This window comes from Salminus brasiliensis, chromosome 18, assembly GCF_030463535.1.
Source record: "Salminus brasiliensis chromosome 18, fSalBra1.hap2, whole genome shotgun sequence".
NCBI lineage: Eukaryota > Metazoa > Chordata > Actinopteri > Characiformes > Bryconidae > Salminus > Salminus brasiliensis.
This window is the reverse complement of record NC_132895.1, coordinates 9,284,136-9,291,229: the sequence shown is the minus strand read 5'-3', so window position 1 is coordinate 9,291,229 and position 7,094 is coordinate 9,284,136. Positions and strand designations below refer to the sequence as shown.

Below are 7,094 nucleotides of genomic sequence, written 5' to 3'. Positions count from 1 at the left end.
AGTGTTCTTTAGACTCCATACCTAAGTGGAGGTACTAAAGTATTCAGCTTTTTTAGTACTGAAGTACTGCAAGTAGTTTATTGTAAACTGTACTACTTAAGTACTAAAAGTAAAAGTACAGTACTGTGTTCAGTGGGTCTTACAGAAAGCAGTCAGAAGTCTGAATATCAGTGTTTTTATATTATTAGAAATGCTGAGACTTAAGAACTGTCTCAGTTCCTCTGGCTGTAGTAGAAGGACAGGACTGTAGAAGACAGAGTTCATGAACACGAGTCTTCAGTTCACTCTCTAAACAAACTCACCCAAAAGAGAGAGAGAGCTGAGCAGACCTGACTCAACCCGCCACATACAAGAGCTTCATCTGTAAAACCAGTGAGGAGAACAGCTCAAACCCTGAGCTTCACTCTCTGTAAACTCAGCTACAGCTGAAAGATCTCAGGCCATTCAGACACATACGAGTATTTGCAGGAGATGAAGATGGAGGAGTTTCTGCTGGTGGTTCTTCTTCCTCCATCTGGAGATAAACTAACAGAGCTCTAGCGTTAGTGTCCTCACTGCAGCAGCGAAGTGAGAGGAAGAACGGCAGCATGCTCGCTCACGGCTCGATCGCCTGTTCTGCTTAATGTTGAGGCGGATTCATCAAACCCGGTGACAGTGCCACCTAGCTGGCCTGGTGATAATGTGGGTTTGAAATGATTGGTACTATTTTTATAACGAGTAATGATGCAGCTCATCAAAAATGTAACAGAGTAAAAGTATTAAACTCATCCAAAGTATGTAGAGAAGTAAAAGTGGATGAAAAAAATAATACTCCAGTAGATTCAGATACAGTATTTTAGTACTTTAGTACCGTAGTGAAGTAGTTCTACCATGAATAAGGGGACTGTTTTATTCTTTAGCACAATAAAAAGGAACTTCTCCAATCACCAGATCTCTCCCAAGTTTACAATCTTCTACAAGGGTATGTACTAAACCTTGCCGTGATAACACCCACACAAGTTTCCAAGAAGTCTCGTTATGTGAATTTACTTTCATTATCACGCTTTAACAAGCCACCGGTCCGTTGTTACCAATTGCAGAGGTGACTGAAACCAATGAAAACTGGCTATGAAGATAGCAGCAGTTTTTATAAAGATGTTTATAAACTTTAAAGAAACGACCAAAAAGGACGGTAGTCTTACAACCATCCCGTTGCTAAAGGCTTCTGTAGAGGAACTGCGCTTAATGAGGGCTGAAAGAGCTGCTCTATTTCCTTCTAATCTCACTGAGGTAACTGCTGGAGCTCAGAGAAAGCTCAAGAAAGCCAGTCTTAACGCTGCTGAACTGTGGCCAACTGAGCAAGGGCACTTTTCTACTTCTTGTGCTTCACAAATGACAGGAATGGTTTCAGTTTCGCACTAAAATGGTTTAGCATTTTTAGCATTAGTTTTCATACACGTCTACATGATGCACAAGCGACTGACATGTTTAAATCAAGCAAATCAAGGCAGTCAAAGCAGAAGCAAAGAAAATAGGGTTTGCAACCCTCGCTGGCCTGCTGCTACATCTGCTACGCAGGGTCCTAATGGCTATGGATATTCTCAGTTATGAAGTTATGAAGAAGTCCAGTTAATAGAAGAAGACATGTCTACATGTAAACATGCTTGTGTCCTGATACAGATTCGAAGGGAACACACAGTAATGGAAAGAATAAGTTACCTGTCAACAGAAAGAGACAGATGTTGACGCCATGGAGCATCAGAATGGCGTCAACATCACAGCAAGTAGAATTACTTTGGCGTAATGTGATGGAACTCTAACTCTAACCCTTACCCTAACCCTAGAACGGCTGGCAGATCCTAATTTGTCAAAGTAAAAATGTGACCATAGACCCCCAGTGTGTGTTGTGTACGTGTAGAAATAGCTTAAGTCACAGCTACACTGTAAAAAGTGGTTTGTCGTTTCAACCTAAAAAAGATCAAAGCAGTTGAACTGGGTTTATTCAACTAAAATGATGGTTCATTTACAGTGTTTATTTTTAGTTTAACAAACTCAGTGCAGTCACTTATTACATGAAGTCATTTTATTAGGTTGAACGGACGAAGCACTTTTACAGTGTACCACCATCAAGTATTTTTTAGGCTTTCTCTTTTTACACCTAGATGTGCGGTGGGGTTGTACCAATGGGTATTAATAATGTATATCATCACTGTCAATCAAAAACCTCATATCTCCAAAATGGCAACTTTACAGAAGATGGAAAAACCTTCTTAAGTTTCAAATGACATTTTAATAAAATATTAAGACAGTATTAATACAGTAAATAGATGAAATAAATAATACAATTTCGACATCCCTAACACAGATGCCTCTCTCTAGCAAACATTGACAGATTATAAAAGCCTGAGCACAGGTGAAGTGATTTTACAAAAGTATTGGGACAGCTGCTCAATCAGTATTTCCTAAATCAAGGGTGTTAAAAAAGAGTTGATCCTGCTTCTGTTGGGAAACTGTCTCTAACTGTCTGGAGAAGGCTGTCTACTAGGTGTTGGAGCACTGCAGAGAAAATCTGATTGCATTCAGCAACAAGAGCGTGGTCAGTATGAATGGTAAGGATGGTAAGGATGTTGGATGATCACTACACCCCACCTTCAAACTTCGAAACCCCATCATTTTCACAGTCACACATAGCATGTCTGTGACTGGCTTTGCTCTTTAGGCCACTTGATTACATGTATTGCTCATCTGATCACACTGCTAACATTCGAAATCTGGAATCATAATTTATGCAATGAAGAACGGTACACTGAAGCAGGCCAGTGTAAGTAAGTAGCTCATTTTCATTCACAATGCCAAGCACCTGATGCAACTGAAGCCAAGCCCAGGCCGAGCCGCGCAGGATTACGGCTGGAAAAGCTGATTACGTAATCCGCCACTATATCAGCACTTTCCTGTGCGCCGATATAATTAGACAGCAAAGCCCCTCTCTGGTGGGCTTCTTTGCGTTTAAGAGCTGTTTAAGAGCAGTTTAAGAGCATTAGTTTTACATGGTAAACTTAAAACTTCACTTTAAAGTAAAGTCAGACTCCACAACCAGCACTGCTCCCAGCGGACCACATACACACACACACACTTAACTACACACACATGTTCATGTTCAGGGAATACTATGTGCAATATCCCACCCCCATGTGCAATTAAGAGTCTTTTACTGTAAATAATATTGTTTATTGCTTTTTTAATTCTTATCTATATTGTGTGTATATAGTGTAAATTATTTATTTATCTAAATTTTTGTAACTGAGTGTCCTGCTATCCCTTTCTGCTGTTACACTGTGAATTTCCCCACTGCGGGACTAATAAAGGACTATCTTATCTTATCTTATCTTATCTTATCTTATCTTAACGTTTAACCAAAAGTTCTGGATTGGATGTGACACAGCAAAGAAAGCCCATTTTAATTTCACTGCATTGCAACTTTCATTCACACAATGTACAAAAAATGCAAGAAGTAGGTAAAAGCCACTTTACTTATTTCTTTCCCAAAAGTACAAAAGTATCAGTAACCAACTGACAAACAGGCCTCAGAAAACACACATTAACCCAGCTGACCTGCAGCTCTTCATTACGATCTTCAGTTACACTGAAAAAAACCTCAAAATCCTTTAGCCATGAACAGCAACTTCTCTGGGATGGCATGTTGTTTTTCTACCAAAAAAAAAAGGAAAAAGGAAAGGTGCACGTATTTGTCACTGTACAGTGTACAGCGAAATGTGTCCTCCGCATTTAACCCATCTGGTAGTGAACACACACTCACACACACACATGTGTTAGGGGCAGTGAGTACAGACACACACCCAGAGCGGTGGGCAGCCAACTCCAGCGCCCGGGGAGCAGAGAGGGTAAAGGGCCTTGCTCAAGGGCCCAACAGTAAACTATTACTAACCCACATGCACACAGTCATTAAAGACTAATTAAACTGCAGTGCGCACATTTATCTCCACCAGATCTGTTTAGACAAACATAGACAACAGTAAAGCCGGCTGAACAGCATTACTTAACAGAGTGGGCACCTCTCAGGTAAGTGTCTGTGGCTACATTACTGCATATGAACCAAAAACCCTTCATCTAAATCATACTGTGACACTGACCACCAACATTTGCATTACATTGCAACACCCCTGTCCTATTCGTCGCCTTGAATCGCCTGCCTGCTCTTGGTTCAGCGTGACCCATTTCTACTGCATCTGACTGTTATTACAACACAGCAATATCAGTCCTGATTGGCACCCAGCTATTAATTTCTGACACTTGTAGAGCAAGATGCTTTCCATCTGTGCTAATATAGCGCCTGTCATTTAAAGAAATGTTGCTCAGCCAGCATTGCTGTGGTCTATGTCTGACAAGATGCACCTGGGTCTCAAAAGGTAGTGTAGCATTACAGTAATCATGAGGCAGTACAATATTATTAGAACACAGTATGGAGGATTATTATAAGACAGTATAGTGTATTACTAAAACAGAATAAAGGATTATTTTAACACAGTATAGTGCATTATTGATCATTATTATTAGGTAGCACAGTGTATTATTATATAGGCAGTACAAAATATTGTTATATAGGCAGTGAGGTATGTATGATCATATAGGCAGTAAATTGTATTATTATGTTGAAAGAAAATGGTATTATCATATTTTCAATATAGAGTATTATCATTTAGGCAGTATAGAGTATTGTAATAAGGCAGTATAGCGTATTATTATATAGGTGGTATATGGCACTATTATATAGGCAGTATAAAATAGTATTAATTAGACAGTATATGGTGCTGTTATATAGGCAGTATTAAATATTATTATATATGCAGTGTATGGTTATTGTTACATAGGCAGAATAAAGTATCATTATATAGACAGTATATGGTGCTGTTATATAGGCAGTATAGGGTATCATTATATAGGCAGAATATGGTACTATTACACTATGGACACCTGCTCATTCATTGTTTCTTCTGAAATCAAGGGTTTTCAAAGTTCATCCAACTTTTGTAGGAGTAACTTTCTCTGCTGTCCAGGGAAGGTTTTCTACTAGATTTTGGAGCATTGCTGTGAGGATTTTACTGCATTCAGCTACTAGAGCATTCATGAGCTCGGGATGTTGAAAGATTACCGCTCCACCTCATTCCCAACTCCCTAACTCACCCCAGAAATATTGTATGGAGCTCCATCATTCCAGAGACAGAACACAACTCCACTGCTTCACTGCTCAGTGCTGAGGGGCTTTATACCCCCATAGCCCACACCTGGCATTAGGCATGGTGCCAAGCGGTTCATGTTTATCTGTTCCTGAGAGTTCTACTCTATTGGCAGTACTTCTCTACAGGGATTAGACAAGCTGTGTGTGTGCATATGCACATCTGAGTCAGCAATAGGTGCAACTTAAAGCAGCTGAATGCATTCCTTAGAAGAAATGTCTACAAACATTTGGACATATAGTGTATATAGGTAGTATATGGTATTTTTTTATACAATGTATATGGCATTATTATATAGGCAGTATATGATATTATTACATAGGCAGCATATAGAACATTATTAGAAAGACAGGGATGTAGGAATTATCATATAGGCACTACAGAATATTGTTAATTATATAAGCAGTATATGTTATTGTTATATAGGCAGTATATAGAGAATAATTATATGGATAGTGAGGTATGTATCATCACATAAGCAGTACAGAATATTATTATATAGGCAGTATAGAATACTATCATATATTCTGTTCTATATAGTATAAGTATATGGCAGTATACAGTATTATTATATACACAGTGAGGTTTTGTTATGAGACAGTATTGGCATTATCATAACAATATTGAGTACTATCATAATCCAGTATAGGGTATACTTATAAGGCTGTAGAGAGTGACTTTATTATTAGGTGGTATAGATGATTATTATGTGGGCAGTGTAGAGTATTATTGTAAGCCAGTATAGAGAAGTATTAATAGACAGTATAGAGCATCACAATATGAGCATGTAGATAGAATAAGACAAAAATGTAAGTTAAATGTAAGCTATGTAAGTTATCATAAATACTGGGTATTTATTTATTAAGAACAGAGCAGATTGTAACACAACACACAGCACAGTTATAAGCCAGTATAGAGTATTACCACAAGAAAGGATAGTGTGATAGTGTGTTATTGTAGGACAGTGTAGTGTGTCATCATAACGCAACATAGAACATCCTTCTAGACAGTAGAGAGTGTTATCTCTGTAAAGTATCTCTATAAGCACCAGACTCCTCTTTAAAGGCAGTTTATGAGCTGAAGAGCAGGAGATTCTTACCTGCTCCCACTTTAATCTCTTCTCAGGAGGCGAAGCGCTGCATTGAACCCTGCGGAGTGTATAATCAATCCTGGAGCTGTGGTAGAGAAGCACTCTGGAGCTCCTGAGCTCAGCTCCCGTCCTGACACACACTTACACACACACACACTGCCCTAGAGCCGGGTGCCTCCTGCCTAACCGGTCTGGGGAAGGAGGGGCGTTGCTATGACAACAGTCCCTGCTTGCCCTGTATTGGCTGTGCCCCTGCATAGACTCCTCCTGTCTCATTTACTCCTTTATCTCCTCACACACATTTCTAGAAAGGCTGCTGTGTGATCATGTATGTGATAAAAAACAGTGTATAAAACTGAACTGAACTGAATACAGAACCCAGAAACCCTGAATCCACTGAACCCACTAAACTCTGACCACTAACTCCGAGCTCGAACCCTAACCCTGAGCCGTGGTTCCACCCACATTATGTAGGGATCTCCCTAAATTAGCAGCTTCAGAAGCATGTTGATGCACTATGTAGCTTTGACGGAGCTGCATGAGACCTATAGTCATATTAGTGTAAAATCCTGTAATCTTACTCTACCGCCTCAGTCCATATACTTATTTACCTTCAGATTGCTTCTGTATCTCTCAGCTTGTCCAGAAATGCATGTGCACAGCTTTCCACAAGGGTGCGCTCAAAGCTTTGAAAGATTTGTATTAACAACAGTAATGTAAAAGTAAATCACACTCCCCACCTGTAGAGGGAGCCCAGCAGCAAAGAATGC

The 7,094-nt window shown here is 39.5% G+C and overlaps 1 protein-coding gene across 1 annotated transcript in view; it reads right to left on the bottom strand.

Annotated features, from left to right (window-relative positions):
- The window catches only part of prlra (prolactin receptor a), a 37,431-nt gene extending 30,958 nt beyond the window's left edge, over positions 1–6,473 (bottom strand). Inside the window, exon 1 of the mRNA XM_072662125.1 lies at positions 6,334–6,473. The gene's annotated coding sequence lies outside the window, so the exon portion shown is untranslated. The remainder of the gene's footprint in view (positions 1–6,333) is intronic.
- Positions 6,474–7,094: the final 621 nt, after the last annotated feature.